This window comes from Elephas maximus, chromosome 13 (assembly GCF_024166365.1).
Source record: "Elephas maximus indicus isolate mEleMax1 chromosome 13, mEleMax1 primary haplotype, whole genome shotgun sequence".
Classification (NCBI taxonomy): Eukaryota; Metazoa; Chordata; class Mammalia; order Proboscidea; family Elephantidae; genus Elephas; species Elephas maximus.
The window spans coordinates 54,637,302-54,654,166 of NC_064831.1; the positions used below are offsets into that span (position 1 = coordinate 54,637,302).

Here is a 16,865-nt window from a genome sequence, read left to right on the forward strand (position 1 = left end):
TGAGATGAAAAAGGCTATAAAAGGATTAGAAATGGGTACCTTGGAGAGGAAAAAATGATAATCCTAAGAAACTAAAGAACAAGGATAGACAATTAGGCTGGTACTTTGTTGAACTAAGGGGTAAAATGGATGAAACCATCATGAACCGTGCGTGCTCTTCTATTCTTTGTGGGTGTTCCCAGTCAGACTCCAAATGGCCCTTTCCTCTCCCCACAATTGGAGGACACCTAAGAATTGGTGTGTTCTGCATTTTAAATACGGTGCTTCCCCAGAGACCCCTCTGCGAGAAGTCTGGTCCAGCAAGAGTTCTCTGCACGAGGAGAGAGCGTTAGGTTCGAGCTCTCCAGTCCAGGTTTCTTCGAGTTCTCTCTGTCTCAACCGGCTCGCCGGGTTTTCCAGCATTCCCCAAGCTAGGACTAATCCGGGCTCCGGGTGACCGCGCGTTCGGAGACCCAGGATTTGGCTCCTTTATCCAGATTCCGGGTTTCTCTGCGCTCTCCCGCTCCGTACTCCACACCATCCCGGAATCCGGATCCGAGGGCCCAGGAATCCAGTGTCCGGGTCTTCCGGGCGGCCCTGGTTGTCCCGGATCGCGGCGGCGGCGGCGGCGGTGGCGGCGGCTGAGGGACCCGCGGCCCCGGACACAGCGGCACCGGCCGGGCGGGGCGGAGCGGCGCGGGGAGGGGGCGGAGAGCCGGAGACGAGGCGGGGTGGGGTGGGGGGAGGGGCCGCGGGAACGGATGGCGGCCTGGGGCCCGTAGCAGCAGCGGCTCTACGGCCCGGGGCCCCGGGCGGGCGGAGGTGGCGGCTCCCGGGACCGGCCGCGCGGTGAGTCCGGAGCTTTGTGTGGAGCCGGGCTGGGGGAGGAGGGAGGCGGCGGCGCTGAGGGGCCCGGGGGCAGCAGCGCCTGACGGAGGAAGTGGGGGTTGGGGGGCTAGGGCGGAGCGAGGGGAAGGTGTGTATGGGGGGAGGGGGTCGTTGCGTGGGTGGGGGAGGGGGCGTCGAGGGGCGCGGGGTGAAGTTCAGAGCGTGGCCAGGCTCGGTTCAGAGGAGAGTCCGGGCGCCCGCGAGGGGATCAGGGTTTGGTCAGGTGGTGGGGACAGGCCGGAGAGTTTATAGGCGAGTCTGGTGTGTTGAAGGGACCCAGGCGAAAGGGGCTAGTCGGGGAGTTAGGGGGGCTCAGCGCGAAGGATTGGGAGCAGGACGTGTGCGCGGCCCAGGAGAGGGAGCAAGGTGGCTGGGAGTGTGCAGTCAGTGGGCTGAGGGTGTGTGCCTCTTCCAGTCCTCAGGTCACATTTACCCCTGTCCTTTTCTTCAAGATGGAGGGATCCCTGGGCCTGGCCCTTCACCGCTCTCCTTGTGCCCCCGGGAGGGTTTGTGACCCTGTCCTGTTGGAAAACCCAGGCTGCCCTCTTTTCCCTTTATGTGTAATTACGGTTGGATCATCACTGTGCTTTGCTCAGATTCTCCTTCCTCCCTCTGGGGTTGAGGAGGAGGAGACACATCTGACCAATTAATGTGTTTGTGAAACAGGCAGCAGCAAACAGTCATTTCAGCTTTTAGGAATTAGGCTCACACAGGGTGGAGAGATCAGAGCCCTTCCGGGGGAATCTTTCTGAACAAATCACAGATGATTAAATTCTCGAAGAAACAGCTTCTACCTAAATGAGAGTGGGAAAGACGGGGGAGAAAGCCCGTCTGTTTCCAGCCATGTGTCCAGACCCTCAGGGGTTGAGGGGAGTCCCCAAAGCCCCACAGGCCTCATCTTTTCTGTCCAGGGCTTTGCTCTGCAGCCTGGAGTTTATTTCACCCCTGCTGCTTTGTCTTGGGGGAGGGAGTGCTGGTTTCCACTGTTGTGAAGAGATGACTGTTCCGCTGCCACACACAATAGTCGTATCATTTTCTTGGGAGTGCTACCCCAGGGCTGAGAACTGCTGCTGCAGAGATAAACAGGTCCCTCTCACCCGCCTTTTGTGTACACAGTGAAGGTCATAGGTTCAAGTCTTGTCTGAGAGCTTTGGATATGCTCCATCTCCCAGGATCCTCAGTGCCATTTTCTTCCTTTACCAGACTGGGGCTTGCCATTGGAGGAGGCCAGACAGAAAGGCTCTTCTTTTTTGAGTGAGGAACAATGCAGAGCTCCTTGGCACACATCTTTCAGAAGAATAGGGGATGCCAGCCATGTTGTGCCTGCCTCCTTGGCTAGCCTGTACTGAGTTGTGAAGGAAGGGTGTCTGGGAGGTTTAACCTCAATGTTTGTGTCAGATCTTTAAGGAAGACGAGTACAGGGGGAGGTTTCTACTCTTACTCACACTACCATATGTAATTGTTTTTATAGAGATGGGACATTCATACAGTGTTTTTGTTTGTCTGTTTAGGGATACCAGATACCTTTTTAATGGTGACTTTCTGGTCAGTAATAATTGCACAACAAAAAGCCACAAGGGCAAGGGCTGTGGGAACAAAAAAAAAAACTTTGCCTTTAGTATTTATTTTCACTCTGATGAAAGAAGGTGACTTGCTCATTGTGGAGAAAGTCCATATTTGCCTCTGTATTAGGGAGAAGTTTGCCAAAGAGATGAACATTAAAAAAAAAAAAAAATTGTAGGTTTTGGGGATTATTAATGAGAGAACAAGCGAGAAGGAACCCTAATAATGGTATATATCTCACAGACATGCCCAAATAGAATTTATGTACTATCGAAACCAAAAATCCCTTTGCCATCGAGTTGATTCTGACTCATAACGACCCTGTAGGACAAAGTAGAACTGCCCCGTAGGGTTTCCAAAGCTGTAAATCTTTGCAGAAGCAGACTGCCACATCTTTCTCCCACAGAGCTGCAGGTGGGTTCAAACTGCCAACCTTTTGGTTAGCTGAGTGCTTTAACCACCTCCTTTAGGTACTGTTAGCTGGGTAAAAAATTATTGGGCTAAAAAAGAGATTTCCATTTAGGACATGAAAGAAAACTTTTCTTTAAAAAGAGATTAGAAATAACTCATTGTGAGAGGGGAATTGTACACAATACACTGTAGACAATAGCCAACCATTTCCCATAGGGTATTGTTGAATGGGAACTTTAGCCTTTGGTTTTGGTAAAGGTCTTTGTAAGGCAGATCTTTCTGTGTTGTCTCCCACATTCCTTGTATCAGTGAGTTTCTTAATATGATGGCTTGCCACTTAGGTGTTAAGCTTTGATAGGCGGGATCAGGTTGTTCTGACCTTTATATCTCTTGATGACAGAACTGTCTGAAGGCCTTACTGGTTGCTGTTTCCTACTATGTGTCCTAGGTCTCTGAGTGAACCCTCAGCTTAATGAGTCCAAAGCTTTTTGCTCTTGGGGTTGGCATTCATTTCTGAATCCTGTCAGGTGACAGTGAAGGCAGAAGCCTCAGATTAAATTTGCCCTGATTAGATTTAGTGGTTTCAGAGCTTGGCCCCTTGCCATAAGGAGCTTTATGTGAGTGGGCCTCCTGATTGTGACCATCTTTCAGAGAGCACTTTAGATTTTTTCCTAGCTTGGTAGAAAATGTTTTCTTGTGAGAGGTCTAGATAGCTGGACAGATTAGTGCTTATTTTGTGTGAGAATATGGAAGCATAATTTTGGCTCCTGGTAGTAATTACATTGCAATTAGCATATAGCAACTAAATGACTGGAACAGGGTAATTTGTTGAGGGGGTTAACTGATTGCTCTGTCAAGTAGAGGTGCCATTCCTTATTTATTTGACTCAGGATACTACTGCCGGGGCTCAGCCCTGGAGAATAAGAAGTAAGGAATGATGTGTTCTCCAGAAGTTCATTCTGCCCCCCTTCCATGTACCTTACCACCTTCGCCTGCCACTTTGTCCTGCTCTAAAGGTAGCTAAGCAATTGTTATTATTTCCCTTGTGAAAAACTGATCGTGGCTAGGAATACTACCAGGCAGATGGGGCCACTCTGAGACAAGGCAGCAGCCTTATGTTATGTGACAAATTGTCTTTTCAGCAGCTTAATCCTCACTTCTACTTGATTTTTTTTAAAAAATCAGTTTCCTTTAAAGAACCAAATAACAACAACCAAGAAACCTCGTTAAATACACAGTCACATAGTGTACTAAATGTCTTCTTGATATTCGTCAGATTAAAGTTGGTATGACAGGCAAAATAAAGATAGGTGATGCTGATTAGCAGATTCCGGGCCCACTGAGTGTCAGTGAAGGACTCTTTTCACTAGGGAACAGGTAATTCACCAACGCACCTGCCTAGCTGGGCATGTGGAATTGGCAGCAGCTGTGCAGCTGAAGAGGGATTATTGAGCAGGTGGTTAAAGAATCACATGCCGCAGTGACAAGAAAATACTTGGTCTTCGGTGTTTTAGATTCGGTTCATATGTGTGAAATTGCACTTTGTTTCACATTTCTTAGTGCATGATACTGGTTCGTTAGTGAGATGATAGTGGAATAGAGAAAAGAGCTTCTTCTTTCTCTATTTTTCTGTTAGATTATTGTGTAGCATGCCCTAGAGATGATCCTTGAAGGACCTTATTGTATTTCTGTGAGTTCTGGCTTTATGCCCTATGAAATGGGAAGGAAATAGTGGTAATTCGTTGTTTGTAGTCCTTGTTTATTAGAGGAAAATGTGAAGGAGAAAATTCTTTGCTTTCAGGGTGGTCAAAAAGATTTAGCCCACTGGGAGTATACCCACTAGGCTTTATGTGAGGGATGTAATTGACTTTTTGTATTAGGTCTACCTGACATGCCTTACCTGAGAAATTTGCATGTATTTTTATTTTATAATGTAATTCTCCGCATGAAGTTTGCATTTCTTCATTTGTTTGTCACCTGCATTTTTAGTTTCTCGCAGCACCTATATAACTTTTCCCTAGTGTTGAGATTAACATCACTTGGTAGAACCAGATCATCACAAAAGGGCCCAGATGATGTTAAGAAACTCTTCACTAAATATTTATCTTAAAAACAAGTGTAGCATTTCCTATAACTTGGAGGAGGATTTTCTATTCTGGGATTTTCTGTAAATTCCCAGATTTTTCTTGTAAATTATCATCATCATCATCTTCTGTTAGTATGATTTTATTTTTTTTTCGTGTGTTCATGCTACTATAGCCAGCAGTGCCAGAGACCTTCAGTGTTTCTTTCTGGCCTTTTTTGTGTCTTCCAGCCATTTGCTGTATTAGGCTGACAGGCTAGGAGCCCCTTCTCTTGAAACACAAACACACGCTGTAATTGAATTCACAGGGTAATAATTAACAGTTGATTGAAGGGCAATGAGTGGCATTAGCTGTTTTGAAGTTCAGAAATCTCTTTTCCTTCAGCCCAAGCGTAGTAAAGGTTTTGACCTGTTTGTCAGAGAGACAGAGGATATTTGGGGGAAAGGGAGGCAAATTCCTTGACTCTGAGGTCTGGGCCCCTGGACTGCTACAGAGGCAGGGCTGTTTGCATGAATCTGCTTAAACCTAGTTTGTAATCTAGCTTGAAGTAGGAGCCTAGTGATAACAGGTACTTGTTTAGTATTTACTTCTGGGAAACAATATAAACTTCTCAATTTCCCTTTATAAAGCCCTCACAATTTTTTTTTTTTTTTCAGCTGTTCAAAAACCTTATTTTTTCCCTAGCATTCTCAGTAGTTTGCTTCCTGAGGCTTTTCTCTCCTCCCCTAGCTCCCATCCTACTTCTCTGCTCTGAAGACTTCTCTAGCAGCTTGGAAACACTCTAATTACTGTAGCTATTATAGTCACAACCCAGATCCTCCACCTTCTTCCCTTTTGCCCCTTTCTATTTTCCTTTCCCTCCTCTTGCTCTAGCAGCAGGAGCTGAACTGCAGTCTCATGAGCACAGTCAGATCTGTGAATGAGCTTTGTATCTTGTCAAGGCAGAACTCTAGATCCAACAGGGCTGATTTTCCATGGTTCTCTTGCTGTTTGTTCTTGGATCAGAGTCCCAGAAATAAGAGATGACAGATACCCATTGGGTCATATCTAGTCCATCACTCAGGGGCAAACCTGGGATCTTTCTCTTGTCTCTGTGAGAATATCTTCCTTCTTTTTGTTACAGGTGAGAGCTCTCTGATGCCAGACAAGCTCTGAAACTGCCTTCTTTTTATTGTGCTCTCTGGTCGTTAGTGTCTGGCCAACTTTGCTGTCTTGAATTTTTATTCTTATTCCATTTTCAAAATTACTTTCTTCCAGCAATGTCTCCACCCCTTCAACTTTTGTCTTTTCTTCTTAACTGTTGGCACCACGTTTATGGATTCCTTTTATACAGCCTGTGCCAAAAGTCATCACTTTTTGAACCTTTGCCACGGAGTCATTGTGGTGTCCTCTTAAGGAGGTGCATTTGATGGAAGTACAAGACACATTTGATGGAAGTACAAGACACATCCTAGCAGGTGGTAATTAATAAAATGACCTGGACAGTATGTGTGTGGTCATGCTCTTAAGAAGCCCCTGTACTGTATAAACAAATGCTGCCTTCTGTTCAATTTGGGTTGCTTCCTGTCCTAAACCTTTGTTCTCTTTAAGTGGCTGAATTTTATTTTTGCGTGGCTTCCAGTTAAAATATTGTCTGATCTAATAGTGTTGTGTGTTTTCTTTGCTAGTATAGCTTTTGAAAGCATAGAGGAAAAGCATAGAACTGGGAGTCATAAAACCTGGGTTATGGTCACTGCTCTGCCTCTAACTGGCTGTGTGACCTTGTGCAAGTCACTCCACTCCTGATTTTCCTCATCTGTAAAATGAGTACATTAGACAAGATGATCTCTGAGTTCTATTTAGTTGTAGAATTTCATGATACTAAGATTGTGATAAAGAGGGAAGAACGAGACAAAAGTGGTTGACATGTGAGCAGTTTTTTATTGTTGTGTCAAAAATATAATCAGTATTCAGAGGGCTCATGAGGGCAGCCTTGGTTCCCTGGGGCTGTGACTCTCACTCCTTTTTGATATGTGTGTAGAGCTTATGCTGTGATTTTTACTAGACCTTCTTTTGAAGTGTCTTGTACCTTCATTCTGCAGGTTCACCATTGTGTCAAACATACCTTTTTCTAGTCCACTCAAGACGTAGGATTGGGAATCAGAAAGCTGTAGGAAAGGAACCTTACAGCTTGTGAAAGGAAATCATACCTGGAAAGATTTGCTAGGCATTAATAAGACATAACTTTCTGCATTCAGTTAAAAAAAAAAAAAAAATTTTTTTTCCCCCAGTTAGGGATCTAAAATTGTTAAATCCCTTATCTGAGATAAATGGGACTGATGGTGGATTCTTTTGGTGGGCTGGGCATTTTTCCATTTATACCCAGAGTGGAAACCCTGCTTTGAATTAACTTCTTGGGAATGAATATGAGTTGCCCACCGTATCTTGTTTGGAATATAAGATTGTATTATTTTTAATGCCGGAAATGATAAATCAGTGACATTTGGTGAAGTATGACCAACAGGGAGGCCCCTGAAATACCCTCTAAAAGGGACCGAGAAATTGGAAGCTGATGGCTAACTGTAGGAACTTTGAGAGCAATGTTAGGAAGTCTTTGCTTTCAGGCAGTTTAAGGGAGTAAAATTATATAACCAAATTGTTAATTCCCCAAGATAGGATTTTTACCAGCATTTCCCAGTTAATTTTTGGATTTGGGACTTCTAACAGCAGCTATTTATGGAATTTTAAGAGCATGATGGTCTTTTGGTCATCCTTCCCTTCTTTTTTCTTTTTTCCTGTTAATATAGCAAAATTACATGTCTAATCTCCTTTGAACATTGGAAATAACATTCACTGTTTTTAAATTTGTACTTAAAACATCCATCAGTCTATAATTAACAAATTGGTGGGTGGAACTATTGTTTGTTTCGGACTCACAAAAAGTCCTGGGAGTGCTTTGCTTTATTCCAGCAATCTGTGGCACATTACTAATTTTCAGATAAACTAAACGTTATTTTGGAAAGTGCTTCACTTGAATGTGGGATTTTAGAAAGATTTATATTAGAAATATAAGTCCTTTTAGTAAATAGGTTTAAAAAAAAACAGTGTCAAGTCAGGCATCGGGAATGGATTGGAAAGTTGTTTAAGATTAGGTTGCTTCAACCCTTGAACACCAGGCTGCACCTTGAAATCCAGATCCTGACAGGCCACATTGCAAGCTGATACTCCATTGCACGCTGATACCACATTGCGTGCTGGTATCTGTAGTTCCTTGGGCTGTAGTTCAGTATTTGTAGAGGAAGGAAGCAGTGCCTACGTTACTATGTACAAAGTACAGCCTCTGTGGGCTTTTGGCATGTTACTGGCAACAGTCCTAGGTGGGGCACTTCGGGTATGGTTGGGATGAACTTTCATTCATGTGAACAGAAGTGGATGTCCGAGAATTTACCTTGTAAACTTTGGCTACAAATTCTGAATTTTGTTTTGAAAATCAGTATTTATCTCTGTTCTGAAACTGATGCTTCTAGAGCAGTCTTAAAGAATGGTGTCAGAAATAGAACTATAGAAAGAGAAATGGAATTGTGAAACTTACGGGGTGTATGAATCTGCGAGGTATACAGAGAAAGGGGAAATTTTTTCTATTTGGCATCTCCTTTTTTTTGAACACAGTTGGAATTCATCAAATTCATCGTTTCTGAAACCTGTCCACCCTTTTCTCCACTAAGCAGTACTGTTCTTTCAGTTGCTGTGGCTCAAAACTTTGGACTTATATTTGGTTCTTCTTTCTTCCTCAACACTTCATCTATAACTCACTAAGTTTTTTCGTTCTTCTACCTAGTTCAGGCCTTAATCTTTTTTATATTATTGTAGTAACTTCATAGTTAATGCCTCTGTCTGTGTCCCATCCTACTTACTGCTGCTATATTAATATTTTTTTTTTTCATTTAGTTAATATTTATTGAGTACTGAGTATGCAGCAAAGGAACCCAGCATAGACTTTTTAAAACACAGTTCTGATTGTTCACGTCTTGCTGAAAAACCTTTAATGGCTCCTTACCACACACCACCACCCATTGCCATCAAGTCGATTCTGACTCATAGTGCCCCTATAGGACAGAGTAGAACTGCCCCATAGAGTTTGCACAGAATGCCTGGTGGATTTGAACTGCTGACCTTTTGGTTAGGAGCCAAACTCTTAACCACTATGCTGCCAGGGTTTCCTTAATGGCACCTTACTGTGCTGTAAAATAAAGTCCATACTTCTTAGCTTAGGCCAGCCTTGAAGATCCACTATGACTTGACCAAACCTGGCCTTCCTGAGCTTTATTTTATATTATTTCCCACTCCATCCAGATCTGTTTACAGCCATTTTCCAACTTACCCTGCATTTTTTTAGTCTCTGTGCCTTAGGTTTTTCTTTTCTGTTGGAATGCTCTTCCCTGCTCCCAAGGCATTCAGCTCTAAATCCTACCCTTCCTTCAGGCTAGTAAAAAAAAATAACATCTCCTTCCTGAAGCCTTAGCCCTTTTCTTCCCACCCCCATCTCCAGAATTGATTTCACCTTCCTCTGTACCTCTTTAACTCTTTGCTAGGATCTCTGCTATAGCACTTTATCACACATTGTAATTACAGTTATTTGTGAGTACATACATATTTTTTTCTTCCTCCCTCACTCTAAGCTCCATAAGAGACCAGTGTCTCCTCTGTCCAATAGCACCTAGCCCAGTGCTTTGAATATAACTTTTTGCATAATTAATGCTTGCTGAATTAAATTAGAATTTGATTCTTGAAAAAAATAAACTTGTGATTTTCTTTAGGCCTCCTCTTATGCTAAGATAAAGTCCATTCAACACATTTTATCCCAAATTAAATAAATGGGAACAAAGCAGACTATGAAACCATTGAGAAGTGTTCAGATTCAAGGACAAGCCTTTGCTGCCTTTTCTGCCTGTAGTAGTACTGTGGCCCCATACATCCTAGCTGATGGGATACTTGGAGGAGGGGGTGTGGAGGAGAGGTAGGTAGGTCAGTCACTGGAACCAGACTGGTTCTGGTAGTGGAGTATAGGCATTGTTGGGCCCTCTGGGTATTGCCGACCTCTGGAGGGTCTTCTTAGTTTTTATTTACTTCTTTCATAAATATTTATTGGATTTGTACTATAGGCCAGGCCCTATTACAGCTGTTTAAGATCTATTAGTGAACAAAATAGACCCCCCCCCCAAAAAAATCCATACCCTCGTGGATGTTTCAGCAGAAAGAGAGAGAAATAAACGTAATAAATAAGGAAATTATATTTAGAGGGTGCTAACTGCTGTGGGGAAACTAGAGCAGAGGATTGGACATGTGGAGGGAGGATAGGTGGGGAAGCTGGGAAGGTTGCAGTCTTAAATAAGATGGTCAGAGTAGGCATCTTTGAAAAACGTGGTGTCAGTGTGTTACTGGGTTGTTAGGAGCTTTCCTGAGGTTGCTGGATGCTCTTGGCCTGCAGAGAAAAAGGCAGTGTCTGCAGTTGTTCCAGAGTCCAGCTGATGGCAAGGGGAAATAGCTACTCCTGTGTGTTCTCGTCTCCTGGCTGCTCCTCTGGCTGGCATTCCTGGAAGTTAATCAGGGTGAAAATTGTAGTCAGTCATGTCTGGAAAACACCAGGGGTGGAACTGGAGGCCTTCTAACCAGTTCCCTGAGGGCTGAGATTTGCCCTTCTGCTGACTGAGCCTTGGTTGCCTGGGTTAATGATTGAGTTAGGCCTCTGAATTTTCTCCTTCCTCAAAGAGAAAAGCCCAATATCTTACCCTTTCTCTTTGTAGTGAGGCCTTGGCAACTTTTTATGGGGTGGCCTTTTAAAAATAAACTTTCAAGGAGTATGCAGTGTGTTCTAAGCTTAAAAAGTTGAATTTTAAGGTTTGTTTGTGGTACTTTAACTTCCTCTCAACATACAGCTATGGTTTTATTTCAGCAGCCTGAAGACGAAACTGTCTTATGTCTCTAACTGCTCTCTTGTTTGACATGTGTGTTGTAAATTTTCTTAAAATTTCCTTGCTTACTCCTCCTTAGCCCTTCTACTTCTTCACTGTTTTTCCTGTTGCTTCTTCCTTTTTTTTCTTACATGAAGCTGATAAAGTTAAAAAAAAAAAAAACCAACCCCTCGCCACTGAGTTGATTCTAACTCATAGTGACCCTGTAGGACAGAATAGAACAGCTCCATAGGGTTTCCAGTGAGCAGCTGACCTTTTGGTTAGTAGCCAAACTCTTAACCACTGCGCCACCAGGGCTCCATGAAGCTGATAGAGAATAGAAATATCATAGGGCAGACTCTGTTTTGGTAATTGGCTAGAAGCTAAAAAATACCTGTCTAATATACAATACATGGAATATCTTATTTCTTTCCTTGGGCTGTGTAGGGTGCAGCTTGTGACTATCAAGCTCTCGGCCTGTATCCCATTTGTGGTAGCTGGGGTGCAAGGTATATCGGGACCTGTATACTTTATTTTAGGTATTTATACCACTAGCTCGTGCAGTTGCAGTGCACACGGAGACATAGCGCCATTCTGTAGAAATGTGGTCTTTCTGATTGATAATTTCAGAATAAAAGTTCTTAAGGAGTACACCAGTTGTCATTGAGTTGATTCCAACTCATGACAACTCCATGTGTATCAGAGTAGAACTGTGCTCCATAGGATTTTCAATGGCTGAGTTTTCAGAAGTAGATCACCAGGCCTTTCTTCTAAGGCAACTCTGGGTGGACATAAACCTCCAACCTTTTGGTTATCAGTCAGGCACATTAACCATTTGTACCACTCCAAAATTTTTAATGGTGTTTAACAAACTCTGAAGCATGCTAAGAAAAATCTTAATTCCCAGTGGTAGGTGGGCTCCTAGGCAGATTTTACATTGCTTTCTCCCTGAGAATTTATATCAAAATTGTATCCATAGATTCTCACTACACATGCTTAAGTGGTGCAGTGACATAATACTAATACTATGGATTTAAAGCCAGCCTGTTAATTCAGCTGTATGTTGTTTTTTTCTTTGGTGGTTGAAAGGATTTCAGTTTAACTGACCAAACTGTATTGCTTTTATTAGTAAAAGTGCTTTAACATAGCTTAGTTTGCTAGTGAAAGCTGTTTTCTTAGTAGTATTGTTTCTGTGGTTTGTATTAGTAGACCATTCCAATCCCAGCAGAGCCAGAAACCCAGGTACTGTGGATTTCAGACAAGTGCCATACCACCATCTGACAGAGTGTGGGGCAGTGTCTGGCAGTGTTCTTCTCTTATGGGACCTTTCATAAGAAGGAAATTTAGTTTTAAGAAGGTCACATTTGGGTAGGTGACATCACAGTGAAGTGACATTTTCTTACAACAATTAGATATAACTGATTGGGTTATCTTAAGCATTAGATTTATTTAAAAGTGCTACTGACATAAACAGTACTAGTGCCATTTCTGCCATTCGTATATAATTTTTTTCTTTCCCCTTTCTTGATAGGCAAAATAATGGTATAGTCATCTAATTCACATCTCAGATACTTGCTGGAAGGAGACTAACTATGAGATCTGGTACTGTGATGCTATATACTTCATAGGAATGATAGCTGCAGCAAGGGGATTGCATTGTTTATAAAGACTAACATAAACAGTAGTGATATAAAACCTTTTTTCCTATAACAAAGGACACATTGCCATCGAGTCGATTCTGACTTACAGTGACCCTAGAGGACAGAGTAGAATTGCCCCATAGGGTTTCCAAGGAGCAGCTGGTAGGTTCAAGCTGCCAACCCTTTGGTAAGCAATAGTGTTCTTAACCACTGTGCCACCGGGGCCCCATAACAAAGGAAGGGGTACGGAATCTTGAAGGATTGAAATCTCATCCTAAATAAAAATGTCACAGTCCTAATCAAAATGATGTGACTAAACTGGAAATGGTAAAGGAAATTAGAGAAGCTGCAAATTAGGCCAGATAGTAATAACGAGAGGCTTATTTATTACGCACAAGTTGGTTACATACCTCATTGAAAGCAAATACGAAGATGTGGTTTTAATTAAGACAGATAACTCCCTACAGCTGGCAGTTTTAGAACCTGTAAGGCAAAAAAAAAAAAAAAACCTGGATTTTACCTTGAGGAGAAAACAAGGGTTGATAAAGGTTTCTGTACGTCAACCACTATTAAATAGCAATCACACCATGATTACGTTCATCGTTCTTAAGGGAGAGGAGGAACAGTCTTATCATATGATGATTCTGTTTTAAGAAATCAATCTGTGATCAAGTATGTACATTAGGAGAAATGAAAAGAAAGATTTCAAAAAGTAAATGACCCACTGAAGTTTAAAGGCTTAAAAAACCATCATATTAGAAATCCATCTTAAATTGAGGAAGGAATCAAAACAACCAAACAAAAAGGATAGTTATTTGGCATAGTGTTAGAGATTGTGGAAAGGAGAAAGGCATCCTTTACAGTCAAGACCAGAGAAGCCCACAAAGTGATGATGGTTGGGTTCAACCTGGAAGTTAGGTGGAAGGAAAAAAAAATGAATTCGATAAGCCTCTTTGCACAACTGATGGTAAGCATTGTTTGTTTTATTAGAAAACATGTTAAAAATGGAAAGACAGAGAAGTAATAAAACTACTTGATCATGGTGTGGAAAGAGCCTTTGAAGGATGAAAACAGGAAAATTCCCACTTTTTTTCTCTAAACAGGTTAAAGTGTATTGGTCAAGTGATGGTAGTTTACATAAGGAGAAGTCACATGTGACGAATCATTGATGATTGTATGTGAACAGAATTGTTACTAGCAGACATGGTTTGGTTTGAAAGGACTTTTGATAAGGTCATGCCAAAGGCTGTTTAAAACTTTCATAGTCATGGAGTGGGGGAAAAATTTAATAGTGTGCATTAGCACAGTGCTTTCTGACAGTAAACACTTCTACAGATCCACAATCCCTTATCTGCAGTTCTAAAACCCAAAAAGCTCTCCAAACCGAAAGTTTTTGTAAGGTAGGCACAAACTCAACTTCTGCACCCAAGAGGCTATTTATAGTCTTCTTTCGTTCTGTGTTGAGGGAATATCCATTTTGCTGTAGGAATATTAATGAATTTAAGTTCAGGGTGCTGTTCCAGTTTCCACTGAGAGTATTACACTATATCAAATCCGATGCTGTCGAGTCACTTCTGACTCATAGCGACCCCAGAGGACAAAGTAGAACTGCCCCATAGGGTTTCCAAGGAACGTCTGGTGGATTTGAACCGCTGAGCTCTACTGCTGACCTCTTGGTTAGCAGCCAGGTTCTTAACCACTGTGCTACCAGGGCTCCAATTACACTATATAAAATGATACATTAATTATCCCACCTTTTTACAGATGAAATAACTGAGGCTCAAATAGGGCAGTAACTTGCTTGAGGTAGTTATACATTAGGTAGAGTTAAGAGTAGAATGGAGTCTTTTTGCCTCCTCACTTTTTTTTTTCCCTCCCATTGCAGTGTGCTGCTTCCCTATGACATTACCTCCAAAGACCATCTTGATAAAGTTCTCAGTGGAGGAGTTTAAGCAGTGACACACATCTGAGGTTTTAAAAAAATGTTTTGCAAAAATGAAATATCCAGGTTTTCCATGACATTAAGCTCTTCCTGGTAGTTAGGGCCTGTCTTAGCTGCCTCCGGCTGCAGTAACAAAATACCACAAAGTGGGTGGCTTTAAAGAACAGGAAGTTCTTTTCTCACATTTCTGGAGGCTGCAGATCCAAATTCAAGGCCCTGACCTGGATATGCTGTCAGCTCTAGGAAAAGATCCTTGTTTATTTCAACTTCTGGAAGTCCCAGGCATTTCTGGGCATACCTTGGCTTTTAGTTGTATCCTCACATGATGTCTTCCCCCCCAGTGTGTGACTCTTTCTGTCCTTGTTTATAACAGCCACTCAGAGGCAATCAGGACCCTCCCTGCTCTTTTATTACTTTGTTACATTAACTGGGCATTTGCAAAGGAAACCCTGTTTCCCCAAACAACGTCACATTCACCAATGCAGGGGTTAAGACTTCAACTTATCTTTTTGGGGTACACAGCTTAATCCGTAACAGATCCCAAAATTGTTGAGAGTAAACTTCAGAGACATACTGCTGTGTGAGTGGGATGAAAAGTGGAAGATAGGCTTCAGTGTGGACATGGATTTAAAGAAGCAGAAAGTCCAAACCACTTTCTTAAGATGAGTAACTTCTAGCTAAGAGTTGTAGTCCCCAGAGGGAACTAGGAATCTTGGTAAGCTAATCCTAGAAAAATTAGGTCAGTGTGCTCACAGAAAAATGTTGGGCATCATTAGGAAAAGAATCAACTAAATAAAAATAAACTTCCCTCAATGTAAAATCACGGTTTGTCTGTATTTGTGATAATGTGTATTCTCTTGATCCCCAAGAAATACATACCAGAGCTGGCAGCTAAATGAGGGAAAGGCTTTAATGAAGATATGTCAAAAAAAAAAAAAAAAGCTTCAGCTTTAAAAAACTGAGGGAATATTATCAAATTGCCCAGTGATAATAAGAATATGTAGACATCTTCAATTCTGAGACTCCTCTACTGGAGAGAGCACACCCTTCAAGTTAGAAGTGAATTTAGCTTTATTATTGAATAGTAAACAAAATGATTTAATTGTAGAGTCAAAAACTCTTTCTGTCGAGTCACTTCTGACTCGTTACAACCCTATAGAACAGAGTAGAACTGCCCCATAGGGGTTCCAAGGCTGTAAATCTTTACAGAAGCAGACTGCCACATCTTTCTCCTGCGAAGTGGCTGGTGGGTTCAAACTGGCCACCTTTCAGTTAGTGGCCAAGCGTTGTAACCACTGCACCACCAGTGCCCCTCGTTTTAACTGTAGAGGTGGTAGAAATTTTTTTTTTTAAAGGTCAAGAAGTTTTTGTGTTGTTTTAAACTAAACTTTTTAAGATAATTGCAGAGTCTCTTGGAATTGTAGAAATAATACAGAGAGATCTCATGTACACTTGACTCCTTTCCCCCGGTGGTAACATCTTGCAAAACCATAGTACGCTATCATAACCAGATATTGACATTGATACAATTCACCTCTCATTCCCCATTTTTACTTGTACTCATTTGTGTGTGTATTTAGGTCTATGCAGTTTTAGCACATGTGGATTTGTATATCCACCACCATAGTCAAGATACAGACCAGTTTCACCACAAGGGTCCCTCATGTTGCCCTTTCATAAGCACATTCACCTCTACAAGAAGAGTTTTGATAGATTACTGGATTGATACATTTTATAATAGCCTATTAAGGGAATCTAGGAATGTTTCGGGGGGTTAATCCTTAACTTTTTATGAAATAATTTTGAAATCTGTTTTACCAAAGTAACACGTTAACTTTTTTTGTTTTCTCGTGAGTTTTGCGTTAAAAGTCAAACGGTACAACAGCTTTTCATGAAAAACAATCATCTGCTGGTTACCCCTTCCCACCAAGTTTCACTCCCCATAGGCAACTGCTTTCAGCTTTTTAGTCTTTTTCATTTCTCCATAGAAGGAGTCCCTGGGTGGAGCAAACAGTTAAGTGCGCTACTGTTAACTGAAAGGTTGATGGTTTGAATCCACCCAGAGACACCTTGGAATGAAGGTCATAGCCACTGAAAATCGTATGGAGTGCCGTTCTACTCTGAAACACATACATCACCATGAGTTGAAATCGACTCAAAAGCAACTGGTTTTGGTTTTATTGCCTCCTTCTCCTTATCAAATCCTTATATAGTTATATCAAAATTTTTGACTAAATTAATATTTAGTATTGTGTTAAGTAAATATTGTTTTTTATTGAGCCATTTAATATATCGTTATTTGTTTTCTTGTGCAACTTTTGTTTTTCCACGAGGTAATATCATTAATTATTGCTTTTTTTTTTTTTTTTAATTTGTTAGGTCACTGTCACTTATTCTTTCAGACTCTCCAGCAGATCATTAAATCCCT

The 16,865-nt window shown here is 41.9% G+C and overlaps 1 protein-coding gene across 1 annotated transcript in view; it reads left to right on the plus strand.

The window, feature by feature from the left end:
* The first annotated feature begins 706 nt into the window (after positions 1 to 706).
* The window catches only part of ZNF609 (zinc finger protein 609), a 231,649-nt gene continuing 215,490 nt past the window's right edge, over positions 707 to 16,865 (plus strand). Inside the window, exon 1 of the mRNA XM_049852644.1 lies at positions 707 to 828. The gene's annotated coding sequence lies outside the window, so the exon portion shown is untranslated. The remainder of the gene's footprint in view (positions 829 to 16,865) is intronic.